This window comes from Protopterus annectens, chromosome 6.part0 (genome assembly GCF_019279795.1).
Source record: "Protopterus annectens isolate FY-2018-M chromosome 6.part0, PAN1.0, whole genome shotgun sequence".
Classification (NCBI taxonomy): Eukaryota; Metazoa; Chordata; order Ceratodontiformes; family Protopteridae; genus Protopterus; species Protopterus annectens.
In genome coordinates, this window is record NC_056737.1 from 984,781,452 (window position 1) to 984,798,438 (window position 16,987).

General features: G+C 39.6%; 1 protein-coding gene across 2 annotated transcripts in view; it reads left to right on the top strand.

Moving 5' to 3' along the window:
- The window catches only part of AREL1 (apoptosis resistant E3 ubiquitin protein ligase 1), a 1,112,453-nt gene that overhangs the window by 640,944 nt on the left and 454,522 nt on the right, over positions 1 to 16,987 (top strand). The window lies entirely within an intron of this gene.

Here is a 16,987-nt window from a genome sequence, read left to right on the forward strand (position 1 = left end):
AAAGAAGATTTGTCTGAAGGGGCTTATTTACTTTGTTATTATATATATAGTATCAGAACAAGTTAAACCTTGTGTCCTTTTTTTCAAAGAACTGCAAAGGAACAATACTTTGATTTAGTGCCCTTTCTTGGTCCCATTGCTGCACTGTTTGCTGCCTGCCCCCTGGTCAGAGAACATGCACATTCTGTTTTTAGGTACATTATTTTGCTGCTTACTTAGTGGTACTTTATAGACATTTGTAACATGTAAGTACATACAGATGTTGTCGCTGGTGATGGATGTGCACTATATAAATGCATGTATTACTGCACATGTAAGTACATAGACATGTTGTCACAGGTGACGGATGTGCACTATATAAATACATGTATTACTGCACATTTAATTACATAGACATGTTGTCACAGGTGACGGATGTGCACTATATAAATACATGTATTACTGCACATTTAAGTACATAGACATGTCGCAGATGATGGATGTGCACTATATAAATACATGTATTACTGCACATGTAAGTACATAGACATGTTGTCGCAGGTGACGGATGTACTCTAAATACATATATTACTGCACATGTAAGTACATACATGTGTTGTCGCAGGTGATGGATGTGCACTATATAACTACATGTATTACTGCACATGTAAGCACATAGCCATGTCACAGGTGATGGATGTGCACTATATAAATACATGTATTACTGCACATGTAAGTACATAAACATGTCACAGGGGATGGATGTGCTCTGTATAAATACATGTATTACTGCACATGTAAGTACATACATGTGTTGTCACAGGTGATGGATGTGCACTATATAAATACCTGTATTACTGCACATGTAAGTACATAGACATGTCACAGGTGATGGCTGTACACTATATAAATACATGTATTACTGCACATGTAAGTACATACATGTGTTGTCGCAGGTGATGGATGTGCACTATATAACTACATGTATTACTGCACATGTAAGCACATAGCCATGTCACAGGTGACGGATGTGCACTATATAAATACATGTATTACTGCAATGTAAGTACATAAACATGTCACAGGTGATGGATGTGCTCTGTATAAATACATGTATTACTGCACATGTAAGTACATACATGTGTTGTCACAGGTGATGGATGTGCACTATATAAATACCTGTATTACTGCACATGTAAGTGCATAGACATGTCACAGGTGATGGCTGTACACTATATAAATACATGTATTACTGCACATGTAAGTACATACATGTGTTGTTGCAGGTGATGGTTGTGCACTGTATAAATACATGTATTAATGCACATGTAAGTACATAGCCATGTCACAGATGTGCACTATATAAATAGATGTATTACTGCACATGTAAGTACATAAACATGTCACAGGTGACGGATGTGTACTGTATAAATACATGTATTACTGCACATATAAGTACATACATTTGTTGTTGCAGGTGATGGATGTGCACTATACAAATACATGTATTACTGCACATGTAAGTACATAGACATGTCACAGGTGACGGATGTTCACTTTATAAATACATGTATTACTGCACATGTAAGTACATACATGTGTTGTCGCAGGTGATGGTTGTGCACTATATAAGTACATGTATTACTGCACATGTAAGTACATAGCCATGTCACAGGTGACGGATGTTCACTATATAAATACATGTATTACTGCACATGTAAGTACATACATGTGTTATCACAAGTGATGGTTGTGCACTGTATAAATACATGTATTACTGCACATGTAAGTACATACATGTGTTGTCGCAGGTGATGGTTGTGCACTGTATAAATACATGTATTACTGCACATGTAAGTACATACATGTGTTGTCGCAGGTGATGGTTGTGCACTGTATAAATACATGTATTACTGCACATGTAAGCACATAGCCATGTCACAGGTGACGGATGTTCACTATATAAATACATGTATTACTGCACATGTAAGTACATACATGTGTTGTCGCAGGTGATGGTTGTGCACTGTATAAATACATGTATTACTGCACATGTAAGTACATACATGTGTTGTCGCAGGTGATGGTTGTGCACTGTATAAATACATGTATTACTGCACATGTAAGTACATACATGTGTTGTCGCAGGTGATGGTTGTGCACTGTATAAATACATGTATTACTGCACATGTAAGTACATACATGTGTTGTCGCAGGTGATGGTTGTGCACTGTATAAATACATGTATTACTGCACATGTAAGTACATACATGTGTTGTCGCAGGTGATGGTTGTGCACTGTATAAATACATGTATTACTGCACATGTAAGTACATACATGTGTTGTCGCAGGTGATGGTTGTGCACTGTATAAATACATGTATTACTGCACATGTAAGTACATACATGTGTTGTCGCAGGTGATGGTTGTGCACTGTATAAATACATGTATTACTGCACATGTAAGTACATACATGTGTTGTCACAGGTGATGGTTGTGCACTGTATAAATACATGTATTACTGCACATGTAAGTACATACATGTGTTGTCGCAGGTGATGGTTGTGCACTGTATAAATACATGTATTACTGCACATGTAAGTACATACATGTGTTGTCGCAGGTGATGGTTGTGCACTGTATAAATACATGTATTACTGCACATGTAAGTACATACATGTGTTGTCGCAGGTGATGGTTGTGCACTGTATAAATACATGTATTACTGCACATGTAAGTACATACATGTGTTGTCGCAGGTGATGGTTGTGCACTGTATAAATACATGTATTACTGCACATGTAAGTACATACATGTGTTGTCGCAGGTGATGGTTGTGCACTGTATAAATACATGTATTACTGCACATGTAAGTACATACATGTGTTGTCGCAGGTGATGGTTGTGCACTGTATAAATACATGTATTACTGCACATGTAAGTACATACATGTGTTGTCGCAGGTGATGGTTGTGCACTGTATAAATACATGTATTACTGCACATGACGGATAATGAACCTTTGCTGCTTTGAGTTCACATAGTGAGTTCAGCGGTGCAGTCAGTCCTTTCCCATGTACTTCATTGTGTTCTGCCTAACACTTTCATCTCACTTCTTCTCAGAAGTTTGTAGCCGGCTCTTAGAAGCCTGTACAAGGGAGAACTCTTCCTTTGTGAACAGGTGTTACACCTAAGCCCCTTGGTTTGGCCGTTAATCTCACTTCATGATTGTTTTGTTTTCTTTGGCTCAAATAAACCCTGTCATGATGACCTGCTGATACTTCCTCATGTTTTATTTTAATGTTGTTGTAATATTTTTGAGTCATAGAGCTCGAGTTTGCACACTATTAATTATTGCAGCTAGACAGCATATGATCCCTCTTCTAACCATCCTAGTTGTCCTCTTTTGTGCTCAGTCTAGTAGTTAAGTGTCTCTCTTCATTTATGGGTACAGAGACTGACACAAGTAGATACGTTACTAGGGTACTTTAGGGTTCCATTAGTACCTATCCTACAATTTATTATTTGATAGCCAGGTAGGCAGGCTGGTCCAAAGACCCTTTTCAGGTGCAGCCTGGCAAAGAAATGCAATCAGTGTAGAAAAAAGAGTAGGAGTGACAAAAATATGATAGTAGTACAGGGATTGTTTACAGAAAATGAGTAGCAAATTGCAAAGAATAAATCATAGTATTGCAGGTAAATTTACAAAATAAAAAAAATAAAAAACAGAGAAACTAGTGGTTTTAAAACCTTGTTGATGAGCTCAGTCACAATAATTTCCAAAAATCATGAAACCCAGGTAGTGTTCCAAAGCAACAAGCCTTTATTTGTCACAGACAAGTGATCCTCGGTAACAAAATATCAGAAATATTTTAACAATGTTTAATATATCAGCTTTTATATACTTAGAAGTATGTGTGGAAAATATACTTATTGTTTAATTTTAAACTACTCTATTAATGGCAAGCAATATAAACAGTGCAGTAAAAGTGCATTTTAGAACAGCAAGTTTCCCAGACCCCATACACTACTAATTAGATCAAACTAAATCCTAGTTAAGGAAAACACTACCTATCTGCAACCCACATTCCAAGATCAGGTATTAAGAAAAGCATTACATATACATAAAAATATGTACATAAAAAGACCTAACTAAAATTGGTTTTGGCTAACTAATGCAGTAAAGCCTTCATCAGGTCTGTGAGAAGAACTACAATCAAGAAAAAGCACACTGCTGTCTAGCCATAAACATAATCAAACTAGAACACTATAAATATAAAAATACATCTGTCTAGTAATGTCTAATAAATATCCATCCATGTGCATTAGTGTGCATAAAAAAACTAAGTTAACAGCTCAGAAAAAATGTGAGTGCTTTGCAAAAAAAAAAAAAAAAAACTGTAATGACAGTTTTCATGTTTACAGCCCCCAAAACATGTTTATACAATGAAACTGCAGAAAAACACACAAAAAACAGTGGATGAAGTAAAGTAGTAATGTATAAAAGTGTGCAGGTGTGTGCATGAGCATCATTGGTACAGCATAATTGCTTAAGGTGAACTTCCCTGATTAAACAGTGGAATGCTTTTCTGTCCCAATTGCACTCGTACCTAGTTGGTTTATCTAGTTAAGAAATGATTAAATAAAAACTGTATTTAGTCTTTTATTTTATTGTATTTGCATTTTGTTTGCCAAGGTGTTTTGACTGTGCAGAAATCATGTTCATTGGAGATTTGAAGACAAAAGCTCCTCGTACCAGACTTAAGCAATACCGAACATGATATTACATACCAGGCTTAATTAATACCTAACATGATATTACACACCAGGCTTAAGTAATACGTAGCATGGTATTACATAACCAGACTTAAATGAAACCTAACATGATATTACATACCAGACTAATACCTAGCATGATATTACATACCAGGCTTACGTAATAGGTTCATAGGTAGGCACTAGGCTATCAGCCCAAGGGCCTATGTAAGCCTAGCCAACCAGGTTCCCTGGCTTTCACCACCCAAGAAGGTTATTTTCCTGTTCCCCTGTCAAACAGAGACAAAAAAGTGATCCCCGGGGTGAATTTCCCATCCACTCATCAAGATTTCTTTTGAAGAGTGCTGATGAGGAACTCTGCTTGACATGGATAGGTAGCTTGTTCCAGAGTATGGGAAGTCTCTGGGACAGGAATCTATCCCTCCAGCATGTTTTGTTTATTGTAGTGACAAGGTTTAGGTCCCTAGAGTGTGTAGCTCGGGGGGATTGGGATTTCTTTAGGTGTAGCATGTCCAACAGCTCTGGGTTTGGCATAGCTTTGTATGTTAGGCAGAGATCGCCTCGAAGTAGGCAATATGCTATTGGTAAAGGTGGAGTTTTTTGAGAAGGTCAGCATAGGGCATCTGTTTGAGTCCCGTAATCCTCTTTGTGAGGTATTTTTGTGGCCTTTCCAGCTGTTGCAGATGTCTTGTGAGGTACATTCCAAAAGGGGCATTGTACTCAATAATAGATCTAATGAGAGACGAGTAGAGGGGAACAGTGACCTCTTTTTTCCTGGATGAGAACCCTTTTGTGATGAGGTGTGCCACGTAGAAGGATTTCCCTACTACTATGGCGATGTGATTATCAAAGGAGACTACTGTCCACCTGAGTCCCAAGGTCTCTTATCACACCTTCGGCGTTAAGTGTACTGCCACTTAGTTTTCACCAAAGGGGATGACAATGCACTTTTTGGCATTGAGCTTGAGGATGTTACTTAAGTAATACCTAGTATGATTTTACATACCAGACCTAAGTAATACCTAGCATATTACATACCAGACTTAAGTAGTACCTACCATGATATTACATACCAGACTTAAGTAATACCTAGCATATTACATACCAGACTTAGTAATACCTAGCATATTACATACCAGGCTTAAGTAATACCTAACACGATATTACATACCAGGCTTAAGTAATACCTAGCATATTACATACCAGGCTTAAGTAATACCTAGCATATTACATACCAGATTTAAGTAATACCTACCATGATATTGCATACCAGACTTAAGTAATACTAGCATGATCTTACATACCAGACTTAAGTAATACCTAGCAGTTTTGATTTATAGTGTAAAGTGTTGCATAACATCATTACAAAATGCCATTTTAGCTTACAGTAAAAACCTATAGCATTATATCCTATAGAAACGTAGCTTGCATATAGAAAAGAATGGCCTCTACATACAGAGAATTGCACCTATGAGGACAGTGTGTAGGGAGCACAGCTCGGGTAAGTTAAGTCTTATGGTCATTTACACATCCAGATGGTTGGGAGAGTCTGCTTGAGTGGTATGTAGTACTGGTGGTTAGTAATACTTCTAAAGAAAGTTGGCATACTGTTCCTGGTTTTTGAGATGGTTATAGGGAACTAGGTATCCCCGTGACTTTTATGCAGTTGAAGAGAATTGCTAGTGAGTTTACAGTTTAATTTTAGTGAGCAGGTTGACTTGTATAGCCAGCTGGAGTGGAGAAATTTGTTTAAGTAATGGGTAACTATATTTAGTACCCTGAATTTTGCAGAATTTCCAGATTTTTAGCTGATATTTTTGGTGTATTCCTCATAAAATTTGTGGTTTTCTGACAAATTATGGAGTATTGAAGTCACTAAATAATGACATGCATTTGAGTTTCCTATTTCATATCATTTAGAAAATGCATGCTAATAGATTTGTTAATCTAGAAACTTTCTTTGCCTACTTTTATTTATGGCTCTGTTGAGAATTGTTGTGCTAAGAGGTTGAAAGGTGTGCTTCAGTGTTCTATCGCTGCATCCACATCCTTTGCATAAAATGTCCCCCGCTTAATCAAGTCAATATTTTTGGCTGTCAAATGCTGAAGAGATTCTCTGCACCAGCCCACCTTCCTGATTAACAATAAGCAAGTTAAGTACAGTATTCATAAATCCATTTATTTTCAGATGTTACACATCTTCAAGGAGGTCAAGAGACTTAACAAAAGAAAATACCATATCTAGAAGAGGAGAAGATTTGTTTCATGGACTTTGTCACAGGATCTGGATCTTTGCACTGTGCTGTACCAACGTTATCAGATCATTTAAAGGACCAGTACGACCAGAAAGTGAAGAAACTTCTTGATGTCTTATCTTGATGTTCTCTGCCATACTAATGTTTCTGTGGCACTCCATGTTGTCATTACTACCTTTTATATTAAAATGCCCAGATAGCAGCAAACCTACTGACATGATTGTTTTTTTAGTTGAGGTTCCTTTTTTCCCATCATGCAGTCTGTGTCTGTAGGAGATTAGATCATCATGCCTTGTCCTCTATGCCAAATTTGTGTGCATTTACTTAGAATGGCAGAATTCTGGATCACTGCTAAGTTTGACCATGTTAGAAACTTCTTCCAGTGTACCACTCTCTGGGTTTCGTTCTTTGTCTTGCTATAAGTACATTGCAATAAGCACGCTGCTGTTTTGCTACTGCATAATCATGTTGGAAAATGTAGGAATCTCAGATGAGGGGTTGTTTCTGTCATTACCATCAGATTTGTTCAGTCTGAAAGTATAAAATAACAGAGCTGTGAAATTCCTAAAGGTCCAACAGATTTGTGGCTCCAAGGGAGGGGAAACACTGTAAATGATCGTACATAATAAGTGTTGTGGATTCCAACATAGTAGGTTTATGACCAGTTGGGTGGAAGGAAAGAAGTACTACAGACAGCTTGTTTTGTGGGTTATTCTTGGTGAAAAATCTTAAAATAGATGGTTGGGTTTATGTGAGGACCATGGTGGCAATAAGCACTACAGATAGCTTGCTCTCGGATTATCCTTGGTCAGAAACCTTAAAGTGTCTGGTTAGGTTTATGTGAGGACCACAGTGACAAATTCCTAAATGAAGTTTCATGAAATTTTTGTTCACTCCCAGAATTATGCAGTGAGGAAACTAAATAGCATAGAAATATCTTAGAGGAAAAGAAACAGAGAAATGATGCATTTTATATACGGCAGTAGGGAGGAAAAAGGAAATTTATTCAGTGTGTAGTTGTCCTTCATGCAATTTATTTGATTTACGTTTAGCCAGCTTCCACTAAAAATGGACAGTATATTCAGTTAGGCTGTCCCAGTTAAATGTGAAAAAAATAAAGAAATAAAAACAGTGGTGTCCAGAACAGATGTGACCGTTTATTTTTTTTGGGTGGGGTGTAGATATGCTGTGCATCTGACAGGGCAGCTACATAATCCTATGTAAAAATTTTTAGTGATTTGGCTTTTCAGAGGGGATGCTATGTACATATCTGATGCTGTGCAATTGTGCATGTTACTTACTGGAACAGGCTCTATAACCAAATTGTTTACATCTTGGAATTGAAATTTTCAGCTGATTTGGAGACTTCGTGACGTTTTCATGGTCAGTGTTAACTGCACTGATACACACGTTAATGTTGTTGCCTCGCAGCAAGAAGTTCTCCAGTTTGATTCCGGGCTGTGTTGCCTTTTGTGTGGAGTCTGCACATCCTCCCTGTGTTCACGTGGGTTTCCTTTGAGTACTCCGGTTTCTTCCCACATTCTGAAGATATGCATATGGAGCATTTCTCCCCGGGCCTCTGCTGAAAATAGGCTCTGTCCTAGCCACACTTTCCCGGTCAACAAATGTTAAATAAAATAAATAAAAATAAATAATTTTTGAGGAGTCACTAAAACTACTCCTCCATACTCACAAAGACATATTCAGGAATCCAAAATCCACATTAATTACATTTTAATACTATAGAGAGGTCTGTCAAATTCATCCTCACTGATTTCAAATGCTTTCTTGAGAAACTTCCATCTTGCAAGATGCAGTCTTTCTTCTAGCCAGAAGGAGACTGAGAGGACATAAAAATGCCCATGGTTCATACCAGACTTAAAAAGGCTTCTGGCAGCTAGGGATGAGTCAAAGGAAACCTGGAAACAAGAGGAATCCAATGCTCAACTACATCAACATTACCAGTAACTTGTTGCTTTGTCTTTCTGCTTTTCCCGGTTAGGGGTCGCCACAGCGGAACTCCGGTCCGCTAATGATTGGTAGTTGATTTTTACGTGCTGAGTTACCATCCCTGATGCGCAACCTTCAATGAAGGTACGGCCATTCATTCATGTCTCCACGCAGAAGACGCTCTAGCTGAGAATCGAACCGGACAGCATCTTACTGTGAGGCGATTATCAGTAACTAAGGAAAAAAATAAACCAGGAGAGCAACCAATTCTGAAAAAAATGACTTTCGTAGGATATAAGCAGGAAACTAGGGCCAGCAACCCAAAATAGTACTGGAAAGAAAGAAAAAAAATTACAGGACGTATTGTAGAATCCCTAGAGTTTTCCTCCACACAGTCAGGTAATGAAAATCCAAATTTGATTAACAGCTATATGGACTCCCTAATAGAAACTTTAAAAGGAATAACAAACAGATTCTGTCCTATCAAACCCATCCAGTTCTTAGTAATTCCTCAGTCATCATCATCATCCCCGGTCATCATCTTCCCAACTCTACACACTAGCGGCCCCAACAGTCTTTCTGGACCTCAGTGAGAAAAGCGGTTCATCCTTCTCTGTGGTGCTTCCAGCATTTCTAAACCTGATAGCTGTTAGTATTGCTAACCATGTCTCGGATATATATACAACTTTCCCTATCCAGTTCAAGCATGCATTCATAATCCCTATTCCCAAGAAACCCATTCCCAAAGTGTGCAACTTTGGCAGACTAATAGCCAGTCTTTGCCCACTTACATAAATTTTCAAAAATATTGCATATAACCAAGTCCCAGACCACTTTAACAAATGTGGGCTTCTGTGCAATGTAAAACATGGCACCCACACCTCTTTTGGTAGTATGACCGGCCTACACATAGCCACCAACTAAATGTTCAGTAATATAGATAAATCTAGATTAATAAGTGGACTAGTCATAGACTTGACCAGAGCATTTGGAACGGTCATCCATAACCTCCTCCTTCATACGCTAAGGAGGCACAACATTGTAACCCAAACAGTGTTGTGGTTCCAAAGTTGCCTTTAGGGCCAGTCATTTCAAGTCTACTGAAAGAACATTTTCTCAAATCAAGGCTCTTTCAGCACAGGATTACCCCAAGCTTCTGTTGCAAGTCCTTTGATTTTTTTACTTTTCAGCAGTGTCTTCCCCAATTTGAATGCTGTAATGTATGATGAAGACACCCCCCCTTCTACTAGAAACTAGCAATAAACTTTCATAGCTCCGGCTTAAACTGCAAGTACCTTCAGTAAGATTTACAGCTGGACCCAAAGCAACAGTTTGCTTATCTACATGTTAAAATCTAGCATCATGATCTTTGAAACACCCTAGGAGATTCTCAGAAACACCCGTATCATTGTTAGATACAGATGTAGCAATGTTCTGATTGTGACTGAACAAAGATACTGCCGTCTCAACCTTGCCCCTTCACTATCCTTCTCTAAGCACGCAGACATTATTGTAAACAAAGTGCTTTCTCAGCTGAAATTGTGCTGCAAAATATTCCATCTGCTTATACTGGCCCTCCCACAAAGCTGCTGCAAGGAATGTATTAATTCTAAAAATTAAATATGGTCTACCATCTTTAACTTTCCACTCAAGCACAGATACACTGAAATTACAAAGAGCAGTTAACAAAATCTCGCTGATAAGAGAACCCATCATTGCTTACCCTTATCCAGGGTAAAAGGCTACTAGTAAATGAAAGAGCATCACTACTGCTCTCCCCCCAGATCTTTAAAACCATCAAGTTGGGCCACTGCTCCCCATTAAAATCCAAGTTGAAATTAGACACCACAGCTATGAAATGAGAGAGATAAATGGAGAAACTCTTTCCCTACTTAGTCCAAGATTTAAGACTGCAAAAGGGCATTTGCAAAGCATATAACTGCCATAAGGAACCAACTTCCAGCAGAAATCAGACAAGAAGATACTTTACATATGCTCAAAACCAAGCTGAGAGAGACCCTTCTTAAGGAGTGCTTGCTGAAGGGAAAAGGGTTAAGCATATAAAGCAAATAACGTCAGCTTTGAAACAGCACAGTTTTGATGCTGTGTACAATATTACATTCATCTTGCAGTCACTTTTATCTTTCTCAGAATGCATTTCATTGTTTTTATTGATTTGACATAAAAAACTGAATTATAAACATTGTGTTATTTTAACAAGTATGGTGTTATTGCATGTTTTTGTACTGGCAGCTATAAATTAGCATTACACACTATAAACCCACTTTTGAGTGAAGATCATCATCATCATCATTAAAAATATGTTTTTCCAATTTTCTTTTCTCAGTGTTTGATATTTGCTGATTTTCTCATTTTAATGAATATGCTACTGCCAAATTCTGTGCATTCATGAATTTAAAATATTGCTTGTAAAGCTGCAAGTTGTCTTTCTTTGCATTGCAAGTATCTGATCAATGTATTTGTAGTAAAGCTGCATTTTACTCTTTATTTGATGTTCTAAACTGTTACCCATAAGGACTTGGGTCATTGCTGAAATGGGTCTGGTGACCAACCCATTTACCCAGTTATCAAATGTCAATAAATAAATAAATGAGATTTCTTCAGATGGGAAAAAAAAGCGTCATCCTCACCTGTGAAAACTTAATATGTACCATTGCTGACGTGTGACATTCCCAAACAAGTTACAATCCCCCCTGCGCTTCCATCTTTGGTGGATGAACATTTTGAGTTGTATACAATCTGTGACAGTCTTCCACATAATAAACTTACTGCTGAAGGGCCATCAAGGAGCTTAGCCTCAATACTGTTTGTAACGAAATAATATATTCCACATAGTAAAAGGCAGGAAATTTTGGTCTGGTCTGTTTAGAGGACACACATTCTTCACCCCCTGCCCCCAGGAAGAGGGGAGCAGGCTTAAGCTTTGTCATTGCTTTTTTCCATGAGCCAGCCCCAACAAGTGCCTGAGCTGTCAAAGTCAAGGCATCTGGGTTGTAGTTGGAGCTTTATTCCTCTATGCCACTGGAGTTGACACATGAAGGTGGTTATAACACCACTGATTTGAATGCCATAGTACAGAAGGATAAACTCATAATCTTTTTTAGTTGTCTTGAATTTATTCTCCTGGAAAATAGCTCTGCTAGTGGCATTACCTTCATCCGGAAGGATCTTGGTGCCCTATGTCGTTATGTGTTCCGAAACTGTGATAGTGTTGTCAAAGGACAGGGTGGCTTTATCTTCTGGCTTATCATAGGTTCATAGGTAAATACTAGGCTATCTGCCCGAGGGCATCTATAAGCCTAACCACAGTGTGTTGGCTTTCACCGCCCCCTTAGATTTGTTCCCAGTGCCTCTGTCCAGCAGAGCCATTAGGTCCCTGTGCCTTTGTCCAGCAGAGCCACTGCAGTGATCCCCGGGGTAAATCTTCTGTTTCCCATCCACTCTTCAAGGTTTCTCTTGAAGAGTGTTATTGAGTGGCTCTGCCTAATGTATTTTGGAATCTTGTTCCAAAGCATGGGGGAGTCTCTGGGACAGGAATCTATCCCTCCAGCATGTCCCGTTTATAGTTGTGGTGAGGTTTAGATCCCTAGAGTGTGTGGCTCTCAAGGATTTGTTTTTTTTTTTTTAGGTGGAGCATGTCCATCAGTTCTGGGTTGGACATGTCCTTGTATGTCAGGCAGAGATCACCTCTGAGTAAGCGGTATGCAACCGAGTACAGCTGGAGTTTCTTCAGTTGGGCTGCATAGGGCATCTGTTTGAGGCCAGTAATCCTCTTGGTGAGGAACTTCTGTGGTCTTTCCAGCTGTTGCATTTGTCTTGTAATGGGACGTTGTACTCTACGATGGGTCTAATGAGTGATGAGTAGAGGGGCACAATAACCTCTTTTGTTCTAGATGCGAACCCTTTTGTGCTTAGGTGGACCACATAGAAGGATTTTCTAACCACCTTGGCATTATGATTATCAAAGGAGAGATTACTATCTGCTTGGGTCCCCAGATCCCTTATTACATTTTCTGTATTTAGGGGACTACCACGTATGTGGTAGTTTGCGGGTACTTTGTTTTTTCCAAAGGGGATGACTATGCACTTTTTGGCATTTAGCTTGAGGCCATGATTTTGACACCAGGTAACCATCTCAGTGAGACCCTTCTGGAGGATGTCTGTATCAACCGGAGAGTCAGTTATGGCCCCCCAGTTTGCAGTCATCTGCGAACTTTGTCAGCCATAGTCCTCCTGTGTTTGCCTGCAACTCTGAGAAGTATATACCGAACAGGAGGGATCCCAGGACTGAGCCCTGGGGGATGCCAGTTGTAACCGGTTTAGAGTCGGACCTAGAGCCTGCAACTCTCACCGTGTGGGTTCTGTCTGTGAGCCAATTGGCAACCCATCTCGTGATGTAGGGGTTTATGTTCAGGCTGGTGAGCTTGTCTATAATACCAGAATGGGGAATGGTGTCGAAAGCCTTTGCGAGGTCTAGGTAGGCTGTGTGGACCTCCTTTCCCTCGTCTAAAGCCTTGGTAACTGTCTCAAAGAAGTCCACTAGGTTTAGGAGGCATGATCTGCCCTTAAAGCCAAACTGGGTAGGGTCCAATGTTTGGAGGTACCCAGTGTCTCTCTTAATGAGTTCCATGATGATGCGTTCCATAGCCTAGCAGACCAGGCTAGTCAGGCTTATAGGGCGATAATTTGTTGTGTCCGTTGTGGCTCCACCTTTGTGGAGTGGAGTAACTGTTGCTGTGCACCACTCTGTGGGTACGTAGCCTGTAGAGAGGCTGAGTTTAAACAGTGTGTTTAGGTGAGAGGTTAGTTCATTTTGGAGTTCATGTAAGACACAGCCTGGAACATCGTCCAGTCCCATTGAAGCTGTGTTTTTGGCTTTGGATAGGGCTGTATTAACCTGTGTATCAGTGATTGCCGGGGCTCTACATTCTTCTGGTATGGCTATGGGCCCTTTAGAGGGTGAGGGGGGGGGTGAATTTGCACTAAATCTGTCTGCCAGAATGTTGGCAATATCAGTTGGTTCAGTGTATTTTGTGCCATTCTGCACTAACTTAGAGCAGATCTGAGAGTTTCCACTTAGGTTCTTGACATAGCTAAAGAATGCTTTGTGGTTATCTTTGGAGTCCTTGGCAGTTTTTCTTTCGAAGTTAGCCTTGGATGATTTTATGAGGGATCGTAGTTTCTTGCTGATACTGATCAGGGATGTCTTTCCTTCTTGAGATTTTACTCTTTTCTGTACTAGTTTCCTCCTTCTATTGTATAGCTTGTTTATGGTAGGGGTCCACCAGACTGGTTTCCTTTTCTTGGAGGAGTGAGTCTTGGTTTTGCTTGGGATAGCACGATCCATGCATTCTTGCAGGTGCTCATAGAGTGCCTTTGTAAGGGATTCAGCAGCTTGGACAACATTGTCCTTTAGCATGGAGGCTGTGAACCTTTCCACCTCCGTCTTTAGTAACATGAAGTTTGCTTTTGAAAAGTTTTTCACGGTGGTTTCCTTGATTGGGGGTGGGGGAGGAATGTGGATATCCAGAGTGATTAGTCTATGGTCTGATCTAACCAGTGAGGGGTTGACCTCTGGTGTAGAATACCGGTCACCCATGTTGGTGATGATTAGGTCCAGTATGTTGTCACCTCTGGTGGGGATGTTGACCAGTTGATCCAAGGCATTCGAGTTTATAAATTCTAGGAAGCATTGGGCAAGGCAGTTAGAAATTGAGTAGTTCTCCCAGTTAATGTTTGGGTAATTGAAATCACCCAATGTTAGGGCATTTGGTAGGACCTTCATATTTTCCAGTGTCTCCAGAAATGCAGAATGGGGGTCCTGGGTTATGGTGGGTGATCCGTAGCAAGCTACAGTTTGAATTGCAGTTTTGCCCATTGTTAGTTGCACATGGATGATCTCTGAGGCATTGTGCTGCACCACTAACCTGGAGGTGTGGGTATCCTTGATGAATATGGATACACCCCTGCCTTTTGTGTTTTGGTCTGGGTTCTATGGCCGAAAAGTATGGTATGAGTTATAGCCTGGTAGTGCTGGGGTGCTCTCTGGAGCCTTAAACCAGGTTTCTTTTACTGCACAGATATCAATGTTCTCCATACTGAGGAGTGCCTCGAGTGCATGCATTATCTTTCATGACAAAGGTCATGTTGACAGTTCGACTTGAATTAGAAGACCCAGTGATTGCCTTTTTAACATCTTTATTAAATTATCACATTTTAAGAAATTGCATGAGAGCAAATACATTAATAGAAAAGACAAACCAGAGTAACATTTTCTTGCAGTATACATATATTTTCTTTTTAAAAATTTTCATTCATACCAACATTACATAAATAGCTGAATTCCTTCTTTTCCATAAATGTCACTCCTCCTCCTCCTCTCAGACTTTGTTCTGCATATGTTGTTCCCACAAATTCTGTGTATTTCTATGCAGTTCATTTCGGCCCCTTTTCAGAGATCCCACCCCCATTTCTTTCTCATGTACAGTATTTAGTGCATCACTTACAAATGGTTTAGATTCTGAGTTCCATTTTTGGTAGCCAATAGCATTAAACTTGGTAAGACCTCACTATGACAGAGTAATTCAGATGTAATATTCTAACTCAAAAGAATCTATTCCGTAGGTAAACCATTTGCTACAACCAACATTTCTGATGTAGTCCTCTTATTACAATCCCAAAACACGTTCCCAGTTACTTTTGTCTGGTTTCTGTCACACTTCCCACGTTTCATATCTACCTGATGAGCATTTCTCTGAATTCTTGCTGTGGTATAAAAATATCCATGCAGAAATCCTAAACCTTCTAGATTGTGTTACCTATTTTGGAGCCATGCATATGTCCTCCCATTGTTCTTTTGGAGCCATGCATATGTCCTCCCATTCTTCTTTTGGAGCCATGCATATGTCCTCCCATTGTTCTTTTGGAGCCATGCATATGTCCTCCCATTGTTCTTTTGGAGCCATGCATATGTCCTCCCATTGTTCTTTTGGAGCCATGCATATGTCCTCCCATTGTTCTTTTGGAGCCATGCATATGTCCTCCCATTGTTCTTTTGGAGCCATGCATATGTCCTCCCATTGTTCTTTTGGAGCCATGCATATGTCCTCCCATTGTTCTTTTGGAGCCATGCATATGTCCTCCCGTTGTTCTTTTGGAGCCATGCATATGTCCTCCCATTGTTCTTTATTAAATTGCATTTTCATTCTTTTCCCCTAATCTGTTCTAATGTTGTTTGTTTGATTATTATAGTTATCATGCAGTAGATTTTTGTACTCTACAACTTATTATTTTTAATCAGTCACTTCTGTTTTAAACCCAGCCAACCAGAGCTGGTTATTCACTTAACGCTCTCCATCTCTTTGCCTGTACTCTTATCAGTTCCTGGTAGGGCAGGCAGTCCCTAACCTGCATTTCAGACTTTTGCTTCCCTCATCCCACACTGTTACATTTCCTCCCTACTTATTTGCTCCCAGTACCTTTGTTCCTTTGCTAATTTCCTTCCAGCTCCTCTTGTGTATTTTCTATCTTCCTACTTGCAGTCATCCCTATTGGTCAGATCGCCTTTCTCCATACCCATGCTGGCTTAGTTCTTGGAGTACTCATTGCTACTCTATGAATACGATATTCTGTACGATTGTTGTCCTCCTTAAGGATCTACATCCGGATTCCCCCTCTGCCTTAATTTCTTGAACCCCCTGCCCAGTGTCGTAATCATTCCTTTCCACTTTGATTTGTAACCCTCTGCTTGTGTTGTGTTCATCAGCATTAAATGAGTAACTCAAAAGTATCCATTCAAATCATGGAATCATAAAGCACCTTGTTTTACAGAGGGAATCAACGTACATCACTTAACTCTTGCCCACTTCCAAAAGTAATCCTGATACCATCAGTTTTAGAACCCCAGGGAAGGGATTTTGCACTCTATGTACCCCATGGGGACTGATCTGGGTTTATTGCCAGACCTGAATGTGTCAGGTTCTCAGATTAGTAGTTTGTGTTCTGCC